Below are 22,296 nucleotides of genomic sequence, written 5' to 3'. Positions count from 1 at the left end.
AACGCGCGTGAGGTAAGCGGTGTTGCTTAGCAACGGAGGCACCGGGCACGAGGCGTCTCTGGAGAGTTCGGAGAACAGCCGCTGGGTGGGGGAGGGGAAGGGAGCTGTCGTGGGGGAGGGGAGGAAGTGGGAGGCGAACGTGAGACCGAGCCCTCAACCACGAAATGGGAGGCCAATGGATTAGCCAAGGTGGGAGAGCAGGAACGGGCTTCTGTAGAATGCGCTGGGATCACCGCGGTGGTGTTGGCCCAGTGGTGCAGGGCACTGGAGCCGTCCTTGGGGAAGGCCGTGTACACGCGCCTGTATCTGTCCTTGCTCTCCCCTCGCTGCGGGGCTGTACGGCTGAAGGCCAGGAGCAGCGCGTGGCCATGTGAGAGTCACAGGAAGTCCCTGCCTCACCTTTTGTTCTCTTGGTGGAGACTAAAGTCAGAAAGAGCTTACTGAGCGCGTCACTTTCATGTGATTCTACAATCTAGAATCACATCACTGTGATGTCTTAGAACTTCTTACTTGCTATTTTTGCTCCAAGTTACAGTTCTGCTTATAAATTCTAGATGCACAGATCAATAAGAGCAATCTCCTTGAATATCCACCATTTTGCCTAATTAAGGTGCTTGCTTGAAGCTATAGTTACTTCCAGATATACTGCTTATCTATGATAAATATCCTTCCTGACCACCAGATTTCTATAATAAGAGCAACATCCTTGAAATAGGGGCGCGAGTTCAAAACAGTGACAAATCCGGTGTCCTCAGAAAACCTGTGCCCAAACAGACAGAGTAGGAGGACACCTCCCCAAGTGACCACTGAAGACCCCCACGCAAGTACGGAAGACTCAGGTATATTTGTGTGACCTGGTGACCTTGTACTTACATCGATCCTATGAATATGTAATAGGTAGATGTGATTTATGTATTAGATAGGCGTGTAGTGAAATCTTTTGGATTATAAATAGAAGCCAATGTAGAGACTTGAGTGTGCTTGGTCTGTGGAGATTACCCACCTTGCACTCTGCACAGAAATAAAGCAGTGTCTCCTATCTAAACACTTATCCCATACGTTTTGGGAGCTATAAAAAAATAACAATAGGGACAGAACTTTTCATGTTTCAGTAGCATTGATAACACTAATATGTAGTATATGATTCGTTAAAACAGAATTCATTTCCTGAGACTTGCTTAGATCTAGACTTCTGTATCCAACTGAAGAGGTCACAAGAAGTCTAGAGGAAGATGATGGAGACAACTGGACAACTGGATGGCTGTGTAATGGCAGTTAAATTTCTTTGTTTTTCTTTGCTAGGCAACAGATTTGAAGGAGGAGGTGGAATACAGAGCTTTGATGATGCCTTCTACATTGACTGATTCCTCCAGACAGACATGTGGCAGTTATGATGGACAGGAACATGTAAATCTTCACTGAGTATGAATTAACAATTAGAAAATAAAGGAGTGAAACAAACAAGAGGAGAAGACAAAAATGTAAGAAAAATGATACTGATGTTAGTAGAATTTATTTCTGTATTATATGTTGCCATCAGGAGCAGTGAGGTGACTTCCCCATTTGGGCCCCTCACTACCAGAAATATACATTGCGGCCCTGGAGCATGTCCAGAGAAAGGCAATAAAACTGGTGAAGGGTCTGGAGCACAAGTCTTATGAGGAACAACTGAGGGAACTGGGGTAGTTTAATTCGGAGAAGAGGAGGCTCAGGGGAGACTTTATAGGTCTTTACAGCTACCTGAAAGGAGGTTCTGGCAGGGTTGAAGTTAGCCTCTTCTCCCACATAATCAGCGGCAAGATGAGAGGGAGTGGCCTCAATTTGCACCAGGGGAGGTTCAGGTTGGATATTGGGAAAAACTTCTCCAAAAGAGTGGTCAGGTGCTGGAACAGGATGTCCGGGAAGGTGGTGGAGTCACTGTCCTGGGGGTGTTCAAGAAATGTTTAGATGTTGTACTAAGGGACATGGTTTAGTGGGGAAATGGTGGTGGTAGGTGGATGGTTGGATTTGATGATCTTTGTCTTTTGAAAAAATGCGTCAAGGGTGTATTGTGAAAACTAAATGTCATGCACTAAGAATGTACTGAATTACAGCAGTCAGGAAGCCTACTGGGGTTTGTAGTCTCTGTATTAGAACTGCCTGGTGCAGCCCATCCCCATCTGATGTGAAAGAAGTTTCCCCAGTACACCACCTTCCTATGACCATGGCAGCTCACTCAGACCCAAAAAATTAAATATACATGATATCCATATCACTTAACAGAAATCAGTTCCACAAGTTCATAACGTATCTTTTCTATTTTATTGAGTTTGTTTATACTCTAGGTATTAAATTGGAGTCTCTGTTTATCTCACAAGATAGACCAATTTTGAGCTTTTTCCATTACTGTTAAATTGCACAACGGGAAAGAAATTTCTCATTCTTTTATTAAAATCTGCACATGGCAATCTGAATTCCTGGCACTAGAAATATTCTACAGATCTTTTGTTTAGCATTTTAGAATTGCCATTTTAGTATAAACTTTGCTGCTACCTGTGAGGAAGATATTTTCAAGGAGCGGTGGCTGAGGAGCCATGCCAGAAACAAGCATCTAGGCTGACTGCCATGGTTCTGAAAGCAAATTTGTGAGGCCTCAGATTTAGAGCTCCCTCACCCCTCAATTCTTTTGTTGTAAAAGCTTTCCCAAATTTTTCAGACATTAGATTTTTACTTTAAAGTACAAAGCACTGTGGCAATATATTTTTTTTTTTTAATAATTATGAGCCCACTTTATAGCATTTCTGAAGTGTAGGATTTTATTCCTGGTTTTTAGTATGTGATAAACTTCCCTGTCTTTCTGTTACATTTATCACTACTACCAGCACCAGTTGGTCAAACTGTGGTCTGCTGCATTAGAAAAGAGCATACTCTTTTATCAGATTTATGGAAAAGAATAAATTTGTCTATAAAGAGGCTGAGCTGAAGCTGAGAGTACATTTAATATTATCGTTTTTATAGTCAACTGTGCTGCTGAAAGCAACATTGTTCATAGGTTCTGCTTCTGCATGTGCCCTCCCTAGCTATTTAATATTTGATAATGCAATGCAGTTTTACATAAAGGTGTATATTTCCCCTGCTCCAGACTTAAACTGTGTATCGATATACTGATTTGCTAATATGCAATTCTGATTTTGTAAATGATGTCGTAGGCTTCATGGTAGTGAGACAGCAGGCCTGTGGTACTTAACTGTTTTATCTGACAGCAGCACTAACAGTGAAACACTTCAGGAATAAACAAGCTATGGATTCCTGATTCAGAAAGACAACGTCTCATGAAGTGAACTTTAGACTTACTCAAGAGCTTCTTGTTTCAATCTACATCACCTAAAGCTCATGCACTGAGCTTTTTTTGCAATTGCAAAGTTGTTCTGCCCAGTTTCATGACCTAAGGCCACTGTAGATAAACGACATTATTCCTTATTTTCTTTTCAGTTTCAGTTTGAAGATGAAATGTGAATTCCATGCATCTTCCACTGAGTGGCACATGAAAATAATAAATATTATGTTTATATCGATTAAAAGATCTAAAGGAGAAAAAAAAGGAATCCTACTGTTGCAGCTTATAAGGATATATAACAAGTGCTGGATTAACTGTAGATCTCTTCAGAAAAATATACAGAGTTAGAATTTAGTCATTCTGAACTTTGCAATTGAAGGAAAAGTATATTTTTCCATAATTTGTTATTTCCCAGGCATACTGTGGATACATGAGTATTCTAGTTACCCACACACTGTTATTTTTAATTATTAATCCCCCAGTCCCCTCAAAAAATATCCAAGAAAGATGTTAGCATGGGAGAGAAAGAGAAAGCTTTTAGAAATTGAAATATGCTAAAATTTCAAGCTTTTCTATGAAATGGTTGTAGCTAAATATTCTGCTTTGAAAGAGTACAAACTGTATATTTTGTTGAACTTCATAATGCAATGACTGACTGCACAGAAATTATAGCATAGTTACACTAGTAATTTTTCATCCTGCAATTACTACTAATTCATCTAACCATAAAGAGCATGGATGGGAATAATTACAGTGTGAACACTTTGCTGTTAGTACATCTGAGATACATATACATACATTTATATAGATCTGACAGTGTGTCTGTCTACACATGTATATGGGAATCCAATGTAGTATAGACATGTGTGTGTTGTGTGGAATGCCATACCTCTGTTGTTACTTCATATTTGCATTAGAATCAATTACTCATTAAACAGCTTGACTTTACTATAAGTTATCAAGTGAACTGCAGCTACGCTGTAACTATTGCTGTGTGCTGTTATAATGTCAATATTCTGTATGCTTAAACACAAAACATTTTAATTTTCAAATGTCCATCATTTAAGAAGTTGAAGTAGCTACAACATTTTAATCTATTATTTGCAATTATTTATAAATAGCCATATGTTGAAATAACTAATTTGTTTGGGAAAAAAAAATCATTTAATTACTTAAGTCTGATGAAATGATTCCAAACTTTGATGCTTTTATTATTCACAAATAGGTAAGATGTAGAATAAAATTCTCCTGTTAATGCAAGAGAACGCTCTTGTTAATGCACCCCAGGAAACCATTGGCCTTCTTGGCCACCAGAGCACACTGCTGGCTCATGGCCAACCCGTTGTGCACCAGGACCCCCAGGTCCTTCTCTGCAGAGCTCCTCTCCAGCAGGTCATCCCCTAACCTGTACTGATGCATGTGGTTAATCCTCCCCATGTGCAAGGTTCTACACTTACTCTTGTTAAACCTCAGCAGGCTCCTCCCTGCCCAGCTCTCCAGTCTGTCCATGTCTTGAATGGTAGCACAGCCATCTGGTGTGTCAGCCACTCCTCCCAGCTTTCTATCATCATCAAACTTGCTCAAAGTCTGTCCCTTCATCCAGGTCACCAATGAAGATGCTGAACAAGACCAGACCCAGCACTGACACATGGGAAACACCACTAGTTACAGGCCTCCAAACCAAACTCTGTGCAACCTTCATAGCTCTTCCAGTCAGCCAGTTCTCAATCCACGTCACCGTCCACTCATCTATCTCACACTTTCAAAGTTTCATAACAAGGACGTTGTGGGCGATGGTGTCAGATTGGTGAAGTCAAGGTAGACAACATCCACTGCTCTCCCTCTATCTACCCACCCAGTGATGACATCATAGAAAGCCACCAGGTTGGTCAAGCATGGTCTCCCATTGGTGAATCCATGTTGATCACTCGTGATAACCTTTTCTTCCAATTGCTTGGAGAGGGTGTCCAGAACAAGTCATTTCATCACCTTTCCAGGGATAGAGGTGGGGCTGACTGGCCTGTAGTTTCTCAGATCTAGTCCTTTTAGAAAACTGGAGTGACAATGACTATCCTTCAGTCTTCAGGCACCTCTCCCATTTGCCCTCACCTTTCAAAGATGATAGAGAGCAGTTCAGCAACGACCTCCACCAGCTCCCTCAGCACATGAAGGCACATCCCATCGGAATTTGTGTGAGTTGATTTTGGCTAGATGCTCTCAACCAGATCCTCCTCAACCATTGTGAAGTCTTCCTTTACCCAGACACTCTTACCTACAGGGTCTAGAATTCATTAAAGACTGAAGCAAAGTAGGTATTCAGAATCTCTGCCTTTTGAGTGTCCCCTGTTAACAAGGCACCCACCTCATTTAGTGGGGGACCCACATTTTCCCTAGTTTTCCTTTTACTGTTGACATACTTAAAAACAAACAAACAAAAAATCCTTTCTTTTTATTCTTTACCTCCTTTGCAAAGTTTAATTCCAAGATTTGTTGCATCTCAGTGGGCCCTAACAACAATTCTGTATTGTCCTTACAGTCTGATAAGTAAGACAGACATAAAGGAGAAAAAAGACAAAGGCAGAGAAAAATAATGGTGGTGAACTTTTTGGTTCTATGAATCCTGTCTCAGTTTTTCAGTTTTTGGGTGTGACTTTGTTACTGCATTATAAAGAGTTTGGTAGAAAAACAGAAGGATTTAATTACAGGAAACACAAAGAGAACAAGGGAAGGAAGGTTGCCAAGGACCATTGGAAGCAGGAAGTGCAGTGTTGACTGAAGAAGGCAGTGAGTGCAGCACAGGAAGCAGTCAATCAGATAAGGTCAGAAGAGTTAAAAATAAAGAGTACAGTGCAATGATGTCATCAGTGAGACCATTGAAATTACTTCTATATCTATGTCTGCCAACACCAAACTTTGGTGGAGTCCTTACTAGAAGATCATAGAATCATAGAATCACAAGGTTTGAAAGGACCTAGAAGATCATCTAGTTCAACCGTCGTCCCATTACCATTGCTGCCACAAACCACTAAACCATATCTTGTAGCTCCTCATCCAGATGCCTCTTGAACACTGCCAGGGACGGCGACTCCACCACCTCCCTGGGCAGGCCATTACAGTGCCTGACCACTCTCTGAGAGAAAAAGTTTTTCCTTATGTCTAATCTAAACCTCCTCTGGCACAACTTGTGGCCATTTCCTCAGGTGCTGTTTGTTGCCTGGGAGAAGAGGCCAAACCCCTCCTCATCACAACCTCCCTTCGGGAAGTTATAGAGTACAATGAGGTCTCCTCTGAGCCTCCTGTTCTCCAGACTAAACAATCCCAGCTCCCTCAGCTGCTCCTCATAAGATTTGTGCTCCAGACCCCTCACCATTTTCATTGCCCTTCTCTGGACAAGTTCCAGGGACTTAATGTCTTTCTTGTAGTGAGGGGCCCAAAAAGATGTTTATCCTTCCCTTAGCTCATGTAAATACTAAGCAAGGGTGTGGAGGAAGATGACTGCATGGAAACTGTGTCATTGAAGTATGAGGTGTGAAGTAATGATTTTTGTCCTATACTAACTCTGAACTACAGCTGCAAATAAAATGCTGATAAAAAGGGTGTATTTGCCAGTGTCCCTGCAATTCTACTTCTGCATACTTGGTAATTACTTTAGAAATATGGAAGTAAATTAGTCAAGATGTGCATTTACTGTTCAGGAAGTCTTTGCAACATTTTCTGTTGCAAAATTCCCATGTCCTGGCAGTCCAATTTTAACAACACGTTCATCTAACTTCTTGTCTTTAGAGGCCAGAAGGTTAATGCAACCTTCTAGATACACACTTTCCTACATTATATTATTGTCTCTGTAAGTGGAGGGTTATGCACTAAAATCCCCATGGCTGAATGCCTGCATAACAATGTGGCAAGGCAGTTTTAAATACTTGTAATGAGGCCCTCATTAGTGACAATTTAGTGCCTCAAGAAGACTTACTTAGTAAGCTATCAGAACATTTTCAGTTAATTTCTAAGCCTACGTATTATTGTTCTCACCCTACCAGCATTCAGTAGTTTAATATACCTCTATAAACATGCATCTCTGAAGTACTAAACCAAGCAAGCTTAAGCAATATTTATGATTATTGTAACATCTTATATATGTTCATCCACGTGCAAACTTGCATATTTCCAAGTGAATCTTCACAAAGTGCCTCATGTGGTAATAATTACTGTATGGGTGGGTTTGTTTTATGACGGCATACATACATATGTAATGGTATAAGTGCAGACAACTGAAGAATGATGCAACGAATGCGTAACAACACATTTAATCCAAAGACCAATGATTATAGTGCAGGAAAAACTCATTTTGAAATGGAGCCATGTCAGAGGTGGAATGGTGCAAGACAATTTCATAGAATCATAGAATAGTTTGGGTTGGAAGAGACCTTTAAGATCATCCAGTTTCAACTCCACTGGTATAGGCAGGGACACCTCCTTCTAGACCAAGTAGCTCAAACCTCATTCAGCCTGGCCTTGAATGCTTCCAGGGAGGGGGCATCTACAACCTCACTGGGCAACCCATTCCAGTGTCTTTCCACTCTCATAGTAAAGAATTTCTTCCTAATACCTAGTTTAAATCCAGTTTAAAACCATTTCCCTTTGTTCTGTTGCTACAATAATCACTCTAAGGTCCTTTTTAAGTCAAGGGTAATGAAGTTAAAAGCACAGGGAAAAAATCTAGTCTCTTTACTGAAGCAAATGTATTTTCCTTGGAGGCCTCCTGTACAGGCGTTCTAGCCGGTGAGAACTGATGAACTCGGAACTCAATTAGGATCCTATAAGGAGTTATAAAAAACAGTTCATTCCAGCATCAAGAAGCTGAGAAGAGGGAAACAGGAATGAAAAGATAAAATGCACCTTGTTAATACTGGAGCATCCTACTAGTTGATCACTGGATATTACATTTGCCTTCTAGTATAAAAATGCAAACAGATAACAAGACATTTTTAAGTCTGCTGTACTTCAGCTAAAAAAAAAAAAAACTAATTGCTTAGAAGGCAAGGTCTGCTTAAGAACCTAGAAATGTGTTAACACTATATGTACACCTGCCTCCAGGCAACTTTTTAAAGAATATTTTGGGGGGGAGAAAGCCAGCAGCTTCCTCTTGATAACAACAAATGTCATCTTTGTGTCTCCTTCCAAAGAGCCAATGTGGTGCTTAAAGGACCTATTTGCTTTCTTCCCATGGGAGAAAAAAAAAAAAAAAGAATGAATGACATTGAAATCATTGAATATACATGCCACAAAAAGGAAGGAAGAAATATATCTGGAAGTCAGTGGTGGTGTTGATGACCTGGTTCTAACATCAGTGGACTCCAGTTAAATTAATATGGCTAACAAAGAAAAGGCTTGGAAGACATTTAAAAACAGACCAGTGAGCTAAAATCAAAGTATAATGGCCTTAAGTACTTATTCTTTATTTTGGAAGCCACTTAATCTGTATAAGTCTATATATTTGACAAGAGGAAATGGTTTTAAACTAAACAAGGGAACATTTAATTTAGATGTTGGGGGAAGATGTTCCTCAGAGAGGGTGGTGAGATGCTGGAACAGGCTGCCTAGAGTGGTTGTGGATGCTCCATCCCTGGAGGTGTTCAAGGCCAAGTTCAATCGGGCCCCGGGCAGCTTGATATAGTGCTTGATCTAGCTGCCTGTTGCAGGGGTGTTGGAACCTGATAGTCTTTGAGGTCCCTTCCAATCCAAGTCATTCAGTGATTCCAAAGAAAGCTGAAGTAGAACTAATGAGCCAACATGACTAAAAATATTTCAGAAAATGACCATATACCAGATGATATCAAAAGAGGAAGGTACGATGTCATCGCATCTGAAGACCAACACAGAAAAGACCTGTGTGACCTTCCTGCTGGTTTCTTTCTTCCCACAGCAGCAGTGACAGATATATCCAAGAAGGTGGCAATAAGCTGTCTCACCTGTTTCAGTCTGCATACATGAGTCCTGGAGGATGTAGGGTCACATCGAATCCATGTATGTTTGAGATAAGCCATTGTGTTGCCTGTTGTTCTCCATCTGGCAATCCTATGCACCTAGATCAGCTTCTCCATTTACTTGTGTATAGTTCTCTTCTGACCTCACATCATCTTGGCCAGATGTCACCCTGCCATTTTAAATGTAAGTGCACCGAATACTGTAAGTGCTTAGTTGCAACTTATTTGGAAGTAAATGCAGAAAAGATTACAGAACTCCTTAGAATAGCCACACTTTTCTCTCCTTTTCTGCTTCAGTATAAGTCAGTCAAGGATCTCCCAGTTATAACCCTCTTAAGAGGTGAGGGCATTGGACCTTGGCCTAGCGGCTTTTGAGCTTGTATCTGCATCTCCGTAAAAACAGTCAGAATGCTGGCAGGTGAAGAAGGCATGTATTTCACAGTATTCCAGTTGCAATTAGTTGCATTTATGTCTATCCTGATATTTAGAAGTTTTTCTAAAACTGTTAAACCTTCTTAGTATGAAACTGCTTTCCTTGCTTTCCATTTCATTACTTTTCATCTAATTCCAGAGAACACGAAAGAAAATAATTCTTCTCTTTTGTACAGGTGTGTTTTCAGTGTTTCAACATTTCCCCTTATTCTTCATTAGACTATACATGTCCAGTATTTACAGTCCTGGGTTAGGTTTTCTAGATCTTTTTTTCCAGTTTTTAACTCATCTTTGGATTTCTTCCTGCTGATGTGTGTATTTGCTTGGAGAGTAATGCCCATAACTGGACATACTTACTACTTCATAGATAAGACTTTAGGAAGCTATTTACTTGTTGTAAAGTAAGAGGAAATTCTGTCATTGTTCCCCATTCACTTTAAATGATCAGTATTATATTGAATAAATAATATGATTATTATGTAAAATTCTGCAAAAGAATTTTATTAAAAGTTTACCTACATACATTTTCTCCCTGATACTATCAAATTATATAGTATTGTCATCGTTTTCCACAGGTATTTCATATGATGACACCATGCAATGATCTGGTGGAACTGGGACAGCTGCTAAGAGAGGACTACAGTCCCCAGAGTGGTCTGGTCCTTCCCACATGGTTTCTGGGAGGGAGATACAAAGTGATGTAGTGATGTGGGGATGCTCTTTTGCTCTGCACCACAGCCTGCAGCACACAGTTAGGAGACTCTCCCTTTCCCATTTGTTTATGACTTTTTATTCCTTTTATATTGTATTATCTTCCATGCCTTTACCATTTTTAGTAAAATAGTTTATCTCAATCGAGCAGCAACTCCTCCTTCTCACTTTTCTGACAGCTTCCTGTGAGGGGGAGGGGCTGGGGAAATGGAGCTAGGCCCTGTCGCACGACAGGAAAAAAAAAAAAAAAGAAAAAAATTCATCCCACGACAAGCATTTAAAATATTTTCTTCAATATTCTTGATATAAATACATTATTTTCCTATTGTTCAAATTCCATCTCTGACTGAGAAGACAGTAACCATCTAGCTGAACAGGCAGGAAATGTGCGCATGCGTACTCATGGGTACTCCATAGAGGCATTAAGACTCTCCAGCTTTATCTCTTAGTCACAGACCAGTATTTCTGCTGCTGCTAGTAAGCAAAACAACTTGTCACCAACAGCAGATACTGCTCAGAAATTACCACCTGATCATAAGGTTCCCCTTCTACTCAACATGTCTGTAAGTGTACTGAACTGTTACTCAGCAGATGATCAGTTTGTAGCCAAGCAACTTCTTTATTTTCCATAAGATTCATAGAAAGCTGACAATTTCATTGAAAGGAGGTGGACAATATAAGTTACCATATGTGTTGCATCTCTAACTGTCTGCTAAAGAAAAACAACTAATTGTATTGCAAACTCCCACTTTCTGCTTGATTTCAATTCAGTTAGCTAAAAACTGGCAATACTGGTAACTACACAAGCAGGAGGCTGTCATCTAACTAGCAGATACTGACTTGTTTCACACAAGGCAAGAAACCAGCTCCCTAATGGCAAATACTTTCTGGCAAAACAGATCAGTTTCAAAGTTACTCACTGTCCAGAATCCTAAGAACTCAAGAATCTGGCCATTTATTCAGGTAAGAATTCCTTGAGAATAGCCCTGCTGAGAGGACTTGGGGCCCTGGTAGATGAAAAACTTAACAGGAGCCAGCAGTGTGCACTTGCAGCCCAGAAGGCCAACAGTATCCTGGGCTGCACCAAAAGAGGGGGTGGCCAGCATGGACAGGGAGGAGATTATCCCTCTCTGCTCTGCCTTTGTGAGGCTCCATTTGGAGTACTGCATCCAGATCTGGCACCCCTAACACAGGAAAGATACGGAGCTCTGGGGGAGGATCAAGAGGAGGGCCACAAACATGATCCTAGGGCTGGAGAACCTCTCCTGTGAAGACAGGCTGAAGGAACTGGGTTTGGTCAGTTTAGAGAAGGCTATGGGTAGACCTCATTGCAGCCTATTTAAAGGGAGATTATAAACAGGAAGGAAATCAACTTTTTTACATGTGTAGATAGGATAGGACAAGGGGGAATGGTTTTAGACTGAACAAAAGAAGATTTAAATTAGACGTCGGGAAGTTTTTCACAGAGAGGGTGGTAAGGTGCTGGCACAGGCTGCCGAGAGAGGTTGTGGATGCCCTGTCCCTGAAGCAGCTCAGGATCAGGTTGGATGGGGTCCCAAGGAACATGATCTAGCACTTGATCTAGCAGCTGGCAACCCTACTTGTGGCAAGGGACTAGAATTTGATGATCCTTGAGGTCCCTTCCAATCCAAGCCATTCTGTGATATTAGGATTCTATCTTGCATTGCTTTAGTTATTTTGAAATTCTAATAACTATCACATTAAAGGGAAATGTTCTGAGTTATGCCCAACTCAGCTGAGTCACGTTCAATACATGAGCTATCATAATTATGGATTCACAAATAGCACACTACCTGATTCATCTAATAGCAATCCATGAGCTGTTCACAAGCCCCTTATTATGTGCCTAGTGGTGTTCATTTAGAACACAAACACATAGATCAGTTAAGGAATTTTGGCTGCGCCCAGTTAAAACTCAGATGGATGGCTTAGTGAATGATGCAGTTTACTGGCAGCAGATTACATGATCTTTCAGATTGCTGGTCATAAATTATCTGCAAAAGGCAGGCAAAAAATAGTTAAAAAATCATACACCCTGGCCACAAGCACTGTAGGTTATTATAGCACTGTAACACAATGGGAAGTGCAGTAACAACAACATAGTATTATGGTCCCAGGCTACAAGACGTGAGAATGTGCTCAAATACAACATCTGTGGGCAGAGAAATAAAAGACAGAAACTGTTTACTTTCAAAAGACCTCAGGTATACAGGGATCCTGGCTCCACCCCTTCCAGTCACTCAGGTGAATTGCATGCAGCTGAGCTCTCCTGGGTTGGCCCTGCCTTCTCACCAGGTGCTCAATCACTGATTCAAGCCCTGACTTGGGCTTGCCTGGTGGGGAGTGGTTGCATCCTCGAGGTGGGTAGCTTTTGAACTGAAGGTGTGTTTTGGTGTCTTAATGAGCAAAGTTCACCCAAGGATGGCATTTTGTCAGGAAACAAACAAACAAACAAAAAAAATAGAAAAAAGAGTTTTGTCTGAGGGGTAGCAAGTAGGCAGCTTATCAGTACCTTAGTTCCCATCAGTACCATCAAGTTCCTATCCTGGCATTGTTCTTCTCAGAGTCAGTATATCAAGTTCTCTTGATGCTGGAAACACCTAGCGTTGCTTAGGGAATACTATGGATTGTAGAATGTGGCCACAGGGTCTCCACTTTGCTCCACTCCATCATCTGCACCACTTAATGATATATCAGCTGTGCTCTGCTTTTGTACCCCCGTGAACAATCTGTACTTTAATTTCCAGTGAGCAAAGCTATGCCCTAACTTCCAAGTCAGCAATAGCAATTATTCCACAACAACCTAGTGCTATGTAAACTTATTATGGCTAAGTTTACGATCAGGGTATTTTGTGATCTTAAATATTAATAACAAAACAAACCAAACAAAAAATATCAACGAAAAACAATCTGAAACAGGGGTCAATTTAAAGATTAAATAGTTTTGTTTGTGGTTTTTTCTTTTTTTCTTTTTTTTTTCCCTGATGGAAATAGTGTTACAATGAACCTGGTTAAGTAAATATGGAAAATTGTAATGAAGTAGAATTATATCCATTCCTGAACAACTACAATTCAAACCTCTTGCCTCTTGTTTTCCCCAAGTTGTTTATTTCTGTGCTGGCAGCACATGCTTGAAGGGAGAAAAGTTGTGCTATTGCAGCTGAATGCTGGGGGACATATTTGTTCCTGAACTGAGAACAGTATCAGTCAGGAGATTAACTAATGGACGTTTCCTGTCAGGATGAGAAAGAAATCATCAAAACCAGAACCTACATAATTTCTCAGCATGCCAAAGACTTCAGCTGGCATTGCCAAATCTGAACAGCTGGCGTTCACACAGGACTATAGCATAAGTAAACATTATGCTACAGTTTCAAGATGTCCTTGGCTAAGATATTCCACAAATGCAACTTCAGTGGCTAACAGTGTGGGAGAAACAGTGCTTAACAATTGGAAACTATTGCAGAACTATATAGATTTTAAAAAGTTGCACTGAAGTAATATATGTAGAATTCAGATTTTATGGTATAAAAAATGGATGGAAATCCCTTCCATTACACAACACAGTGAAAGCTGTACCCCATCCAGTACAAGCGCAGCCCACAGATGCAGAGGTTGTGGTAAGAAAAAGATAAAGCTGGAAAGAATTTACAGATATGTCTCTCCTTGATAGGAGTAATGAACAAGAAGTCTAACTGGGTGAAGCTGATATAGATAATTTTCTCCAAGGAACCCAGCTGAACTCTTTGCAATACAGAGCTCATTACAGCCTCTGCATAGTTTATCTGACTCTCTTCAGACTCCTCTCTCTGTGACTTCTCTCTAGTCCAAAGCAAACAGTCCTATCCTCTCAGGTAAGAGAGGATAGGACTATCTGTAGCCTAAACAGAGGTCTCCTGACCTTTCAATGTGATTTATGTTTCCCAGGAACATTGTCTGCATTTGATAACTAGCATTTTCTAACAAAGGCATGGTTTCAATGCTGCCGCATCAGAAATATACTGAATATGTAAAAAAAGAACCTGCATCTTTTTTTTCTTCTTTTTTCTTCTTTTTTTATCTGGACCTTTCTTTTCCGTCATCCTTTTGTGACTGAAATATAAAAGAGTGAAGTTAAGTCAGACTCGTGCTCTTCTCAGTGCTTCCAACTTTACTCCAGTTACTCCTAGAGACTGAAGAAAAACACACACAAAACTGCTGTGGGGAAAACAAGCTCCATTTCTCTATTCTCTGTTCATACATACACACCCATCCTGGCAAAATAGATCCCCGTACCTATAAGCTGGCTCTCTACCTTGTCTCATAGTGAAAAAAAATTCAAGGTCACAATAAACACTATTTTGTAGTTTGGTTGGCAAGGGGAAAGGTGAATAAGATTGTGTTTCATTGCAGCACAAGGGTTTTTTAAAAACACATTTTCATCTAATTATAAATTATTTTTTACAATTAGTATTCATAGTTCCAGGGTAGCTAATTTTGATGGCACTGCAGGGCCAAATATGTAGTAAAAATTGTAGGATTTTTCTTAAATGGCCCCAGGAGAGCTTAAGGAGCTGGAAGAGTAAAGCATATGATCACCATAAATAAGTGGTATTCCATTCATTACCAGCTCAACTGAGATTATGAGCAAGGAAATTTTTACATTTTGAACTCATGAACTTACTATGCAGTCAGACTCATAGTTTCCCTCATTTGTGTTTTCCTAGTAGTTATACTATTGTATTGATGGAGACAATTTGAGAAACAGGAAGATTTGATTGTAAAAAGCTGCAATAATTGACACAATAGAATCATATGTAGGGCCATTACTTGGGAAGAAGAAAAAAAACCCAACTTCTATGTTGGCTGCACAGTTCTGTGTTCTTTTGAAGTAGTAACCAGCTTTTTATCAGCCCAATGACAGCTGACTGTGAAGTACTCAGAAACTGCCCATACATGGCTTTCTGCAAGAAGTGGATGTTATGCCTCCTAGACGTGAAATGTCAAACCACATTATACTGCTGGGGCTCTACACGTCTGAACAAACTTCTTTTTTTTTTTTTTTTTTTTTTTGTATTCTCATGGCTAGGCTACATGTTTTTCCCTATAATGAATCACAGCTGATACTGCTGAAGATGCTTCTGACTATAGCGTTTGGACAGAACCTCTTAATGCATACAATCTTTAACTCTCTGAGTTAGAGAGAATTATCTGTCCTACAGAGAAAGCATACAGGGCTTTGTACAGAGCTGTACATTGTAAAACGTTTTTTTCGGTCATTATCCAGCTTTAACGTTTACTGTTAATCAGAATTTGCATATCACCCAGACTTCATGTTCTCTCATTCCTGCATCTCTAGACACCTTATCAAAAAGTAATCAGAAATCAGTTTATTTCTCTAAATGATGTCTCCAGATTTTTCCTACCAGCTGCCATTCTTTGCCATGGGATTTCCTTTCTTTATTTCAGGACACAGTATTTCACAAGCACTGGCGAATGCTTGCAACTGCAAGCACTTACAAAGTGGAATGCATTGCATTCAAGCTTGCAGGACTGCTTGTACATGCTCTGCTTGCCTTCTGGTACTTCTGGCTCTTGCACAAGGACACAGGGCAGCTCTGTTTCCTGCTATGAGTCATCATACAGGAATGAGATCTAAATAGGAGGGGGAAAAAAATGGAAAAAAAAAAAAAACCAAAAACAAAACAAAAAACCTCCAGCGAAGAGCAGTATGTGTTTTTTCAAACAGAATTTGAGGATTTTTTGCTTTTGAATAGCCAGTCCTGGAAAGTCAAAGCTTTTTAATTTTTTTACACTACAGCTAGGCTGGGCAGAAAGATTATGTTATAACACAGCGTTGACCTTGTTTAGCTATAGTGAAGTAGATATTGTCCATGTGTTTATCTCCAGTCGAGTTGCACAGTGATACATTCTATGAGTGCACAAATGCACACCCCTTTTCATCAATAAAGATACAATAAACATTTAAAAACAGCATAAGTTGTGTGAGGAGTGCACGCATCTTTACAAATATCAGGTGCCTCAATTTTAATGGCCACTGGTTAATTTGAGGTAAGGTCATGTGAAGATAAGCTCTGTTGAGAGGAAGCGCTCGAAGAAACTTTTCTGCCTGAATTATTCTGCATTTTTGTACCTGAAGCAACTAACAGTGATTACTCTGGGAGACAGCATACTAGATTAAACCACTCTAATCTACGAATATAATGCTTTAATCACTGTAGAGTGTGCACAGAAACATTTTGATACATCCCAATTTTTCCTACATTTTTCTGTTTCTGTAAAGAGGTTTTTCTGTCTAATAGACAGGATATTTTTTATCACCTTTTTTTAAGGTTGTCAAAATTTGGTTAGGTTTTTACTACAATTTTTTGACAGGAACAGAAAAAAAACCAGAATAAATACACAGCAATTATAATGTGGGGGAAGGGAGGAAAGAGAAGGTGAACTGTGCAGGGAGGAAACAGGACTCAGCTGGCTAAGAAAAACAAATAGTACCGGGAGGACAAACTGCAAGAGGTAAATGGAGCAGGGGAGGGACCTTTTCCTGCTTGTAATCTGAAAAGGGAGGATAAGCATCTCACAAGAATTGTCTAGAAAAACAAGAATTTTCAGTGTCAGAGATCTGTCCAAGGCAGAAAATTCTCTTTCAGAAACACCTGCATGAAAAAATACCTTTTAAAAAATATTATTAACATTCAGCTTGAGGGGGAGGACACCACCAGCTGTACTCTGGCTGACATCCCAAAACACAAATTGGCTTTGAGGCTGAAGTCAGTTTAATGGGATCTCAAAGACACCCCTGGCTGTCTGGCTCACTCTTTATTGTGCTGATTACTCCCTTCATGGAGACATTCCTCACACCAGCTCACAGCAGTGATGTGTTTTAAATGCAGCTTTGGGAGGAGGATGGTGGGATGGGTTTTGTTTGTTTTTTAACACTTCAGGGACAGGGATGCAAGTAAAGGTGCAGCTCCAAAACCCCTGTATTGATTTGTCTGAGCAGGTATAAAGTACGAGTGGAGAGGCAGCAGGAAGAACGCACATCTTGAGCATAAAGATCTGATGCTGATAAGTCAAGATTTGGAAGGACCTCCTTGAGTCACTGGAGGGCTGACTGTTGTGGGAGCATCAAGAAAAGCTGAGCCAGCAAAAGTTTCAAGGTCCTGAAGAGTTTTGCACCTGGCCCACCACATCAGTGCTGCACTTGTGCCTGATCACCAGGGACAATTGTGTTCCTGTTTCCATTGTGCAGTCATGCAGAAAACATCTCTCATCCGAGCTCGAAGCGGTGGCGTGAGTTACACATTGGTGGTGTGAGTCACACATTACAGGCTGGCGTCAGCCACTTCCAGGAAGGAGGGCAGACATGGCAGCAGGACTGGTGGAATGGGGTGGCGCCTCTCTCCAGAGTAAGGAAGCCCAATCCCCATCCCTTGGCAGTGAAACTGACCTAAAAGTCTGACACACATTTTATTGTCTTCAGCCATAGTTTTGGAAGAATGGGCTGCAAACAGAGGCATTCCTGCAGAGCAGAGCAGTGAAGGCCTCCTGACACCTCTAGAGCCCATGTGGTAATTTGTGTGAGTTGCCATGCTTGTGTAACAGGTTTGGCTGGTCCAGATACAACCCCTCAGCAGCTGCCTGCATTTCTGGCAGCATTAGCCATCACCTAGCAACCGTGAATTGTCACTGTCTTCTGTTTTGTCACCTCCTAAAGAGAAAGGGGTGTTGGAAGGCTTCTCTGTATCCTTTCCCATACAATCATCTAGTATAGGATTGTCATTCCCCTGTTGCTGGAGGGGTGTCTCTCCTTCTAACCTTTAAGAAATTTGGCTAAAGGAAATGAAAAACCCATACAGTCAAGCCCAGACTCACCTCCTCTTTAAAACTGTTTTGATCTGCTGAGGATCAAAGGAAGGCTGCATTGACACCCAATATTCTCCAGAATGGACAATGGAACTTTTGTGATTCACGCTACACTTCTGTACCTGGGTCTCATTCACATGCACAAGCAGTGTTGCAGATCTGTCTGACTGCTCCCAGAAAGATCACTCCTCCCTGGTTAGCTGCACCTTCAGATCCCTTTCAGCCACGGAACAGTCTGGCTTTAAACTGAGTCCAGAGGCGAGAGGGAAAAAAAAAAAGTGGTTTCCTGACTTCTTGTTCTCCTAATGCTTTAGCCCATTTTCCATTCAGAAGCCTTCTTCAAATACAGTTTTATAGCATCTAAATAGAATGTGAAAAAAAAAATCAACTGTCAAATTTTGTCACTTGGTCTCTAAGTAGATGCTTTATTAAGGCTTGTTTACACATGAAGCTTTCCCTAATTAAGTCCATGTGTGGATAGTTTTGTTCTGAATAAGGAACATTCATGAGCAGAACAGTCACTGCGTTTTTAAATTCATTCCCTTTCTGCTTTAAAAAGAAATATATTTTTGTGAGCTTTTCTATCTGCCAGTGCAACATAGAAAACTGAAGACAGTATGAGTGCTCTTCATGCAGTCACATGGCTTAAGAGAGGGTGAGAAGAATTGTGCTCTGAAGTTCACAATCCAGCTTGTTTTGTAGTATTTTATTTATACAGACAGTCCTTAACCTTTTTTTGTTTATTCCTTTTCTTTCCCCCCCCACATCAGCCTAAAATGCATTGTTTTGATAGGGAGAACTTTCTCAATTCTAGGATAACGTGGCATTAAGAATGTTTATTGGACAAATATTAGTACTTCGGGGTGGGTGGGGGGTGGAGGAGAAGAGGTACTTAAGTGGTTATTTGAATGAAAAGTCTTGTACAGAAGCTAATTCCTTTAGGCTTAATTATTATTTTTTTTGTTGTTAATGAATGTTTAATGTTCAGTTCATTACATTGCCATCATCTCACTATGTCCAGCCATTCTTCTATGCAATTTCCATTGCATCACCACACCTAATTCCATGGAAAGTTCCTTTAAAGTCAAGCCCATTTGAGAATGAAAATATATTCCAGCATGCATATACTGGCACAGGTGCTATAATTATGGCTAGTTACTGGTAGCGAGTGAAATATTTTTGCCCCCTCCCACAAAAAAAGATGGGAGAGAAGAAAAGAAATATAGTCTTGGTTTTCATAAAAGTTCGGTAAAATTGGAACATTTTAAAGGTTTTTTCAGTGTTCTTAATTTCTTAAAGTTTGACTGAAATACTAAAGAAAATTCAGCCCTTCTAGTTTCAATGACAAATGGAGGTACAGAGTCAAAAGGTCTAAGCATGAATGCAGTTACTCAGCAAGGGGCACTACTGCCAATTTATCAGGGTTTGTTCAAATGAGACCTAACTACTGCTGCATGTCTACCTGCAAAGTTTGCTGGTGTAAATGTACTATCTTAATAAACACTTCTTAGTAGACATAAAGCCTTCTGTTAAATGTCCCATGCCCAAGGGCAATCACATCACCTTGATGCCTTTTTATAAACTCTGCTTTTGTTGATCTAAATCTTGTTTCTCTACCAGATGTTAGCATGTTGCTGAAATCACATGAGAACAACAATCTGGAATTGGCTCTAGGATTTGATCACACGAGAACACAGTGATAGGTCAGCTGTCATGACCTACTTAGCTTTCTGGAAGGAGTGCTGCAGTCTCCTGATGATGGTAAAGCCCTTGTACAGGTGGGCACATTCTGCTGTTGTTGTTTTTTATATGATATTTGCTGTACTCATGGGCAAGTTCAATTCTTATGTAGAAACAGGTAGGGTATGAAGCCCAGGTAGCAGTTAATAGTTATGCCTGTGCTTTTCTTTTCAGCAAGTAATGAGTTCCTCCTAACACCATGCAGTCTGTTGGCCACCAGCTCAGCTCAGCAATATGAGCTATGGTAGAAAGGGGAGGGAAGGTCAACACAAGAATGGTGTAGGAGAGGGTTTCCATTCCAGGCATAGGGTTTTGGTAAGGGCAGCAGTGTTCAGATAAGAAGTATTCAAATGATCTAAAGAAAAAATTCTCTCTCCCCTGCCTCCTCTTTTTTTTTTTTTTTTTTTTTTTTAAGCAAGCATAATATAAACGTTAAGGGAGATAAGCACTTTCTGTTATATTTCACCGACTTCATAGTCTTGATTGCATTGAGCATTTCACAGTAACATTTCAAGGTGTTTCTGCCTTTTCATTTTGCATATGGATGTACAGTTTGCTTGAAAATATACGTCTTACTCAAATTACATTAAGACAACATTGGACCTGTGATCCACATCCATCAATTACATGTAAATTAGCTCTATTTAAAATTATGAATCAGTGTCTCACTATCTTTCTACATTTTTTCTCTCATCTTAGGAAAAAGGTTTTTACACACCTCTGCTGACAGAGTTTAGTCACTGTGCTGTTAAACAATGAATGCTTGTTAAAGAAAAGGGACTTGCAAACAATGAAAGAAAGACTAACCAGTTCTAACAAATGAATTGTCGGGGCAAGAGGCATTGTTAAAAGCTAGGCATGTAAGATCCATGGCATTTAAGTACATAAATACTCTATTTCTAGCAAAGGCAAACACAATACAAATGTGCAGTGTATGGTCCTGAACTTGTGAGAAATTTTATACAGTTACCCAAATTATTGCTTTAACTAGGAAAAAACTGTCAGTTACTTTTAGTAGATGAAAAATGACAGAGGCGTGAGGCTGTCTAATCAATTCTACATTGGAAAAAATTGCACACAGTAATTTTGTCTGAAATCAGCATGAATCTATTAATAAGATAGTTTTTTTTTAATTGTTATTATTCTAATGGATACCACATCTTGGGGAAGAAAAAAAGAAAAAGAAAAAACTGCCAACCAAGTATCTTCCTCTCATACTGGTCTGGCATTTGCCTGTTTTGTTTGCAAAACATCCATTTGCTGGTGGAGACCATTTCATATCACAGAATGCTACAGTATAGAATAGTATAATATAGAGGTATTTATAGAGGATCGTAAACTTCTCATATAAGTTGAAATGACATAGTTGATGCCAATTGAGGAGGGATAGTCTTCTACCTTAGTAGAAAATTAATGCTGCAAGTTCATTAGTCCGGTTTGGGAAAATAAGTGTTACACAGCACATCCATTGAAACATCTTCCAACCCGTGTGTAAAGTATAAAAATCAGAAAACTCCATTAATGTCTGGTCAATGCCATGTCTTTTAGAATATTTTTTTACAGAAATATCACATTAATAATTTTATTCCTGCCCTGATACAAAACCCAGCATTTCTAAAGACTGTGTGCATCACATGTATTGAAAGAAGTGTAAACGTGGACAATTATAAGCCATGGTCTGCACTGTTGTACCCAAGTATATGCTCCATGGGTACTCTAACATAGGTTTTTATCTATAAATTGCAATCAAAAGTGAAAAAATAAGCAGAATAAGAAACAAACTGGCAATTACTCATCTTAGAAATATATCCTGTTGTCTGTATTTTAACCTCAACACTAGCAGGACACAAAGCCTAAACCTTGTTGAATTCTTAGAAAAGCAGAGGAAGCAAAGAAAATGCCAAACAAGCAGTGACCAGCCAGGATCAATATGCCCCCAAAGAAAGGAAAAGCACACACTGTTCAGATGTCATAAAGAAAAAAAATATGTATCTGAGCCCACATTTCTTTGTGTTACCAATAAATTAGAAGATGACCAAACAAGACTCAGGCTTGTCTATAATTAATAACAACAAAAGCTATTAGCCAAGATGCAACTTAATAATAAATCACAATGACTTCTCAGAGATTTTAACTGTTAAAAAAGTGAGCACTATTCAAGACTGCAATGGTGGCTTACCACATGAATTCTAGCTCCAGAAAGAGATAAATCCAGCAAAAGACATA

At 39.9% G+C, this 22,296-nt stretch overlaps 1 long non-coding RNA gene across 2 annotated transcripts; it reads left to right on the top strand.

Annotated features, from left to right (window-relative positions):
• Positions 1-109: 109 nt before the first annotated feature.
• On the top strand, positions 110-20,477 carry LOC107053841. Of its 2 annotated transcripts, XR_005848673.2 has the most exons (4): positions 110-189; positions 1,303-1,481; positions 10,308-11,006; positions 17,468-20,477. It is a non-coding gene; the product is annotated as an uncharacterized LOC107053841 (long non-coding RNA). The 2 variants fall into 2 exon arrangements; XR_005848672.2 differs by lacking the exons at positions 10,308-11,006; positions 17,468-20,477 and adding an exon at positions 3,472-6,445.
• Positions 20,478-22,296: the final 1,819 nt, after the last annotated feature.

The sequence above is a fragment of the Gallus gallus genome, chromosome 1 (genome assembly GCF_016699485.2).
Source record: "Gallus gallus isolate bGalGal1 chromosome 1, bGalGal1.mat.broiler.GRCg7b, whole genome shotgun sequence".
NCBI lineage: Eukaryota > Metazoa > Chordata > Aves > Galliformes > Phasianidae > Gallus > Gallus gallus.
The sequence above is the reverse complement of the archived record's forward strand: the minus strand, read 5'-3'. Positions and strand labels throughout refer to the sequence as shown.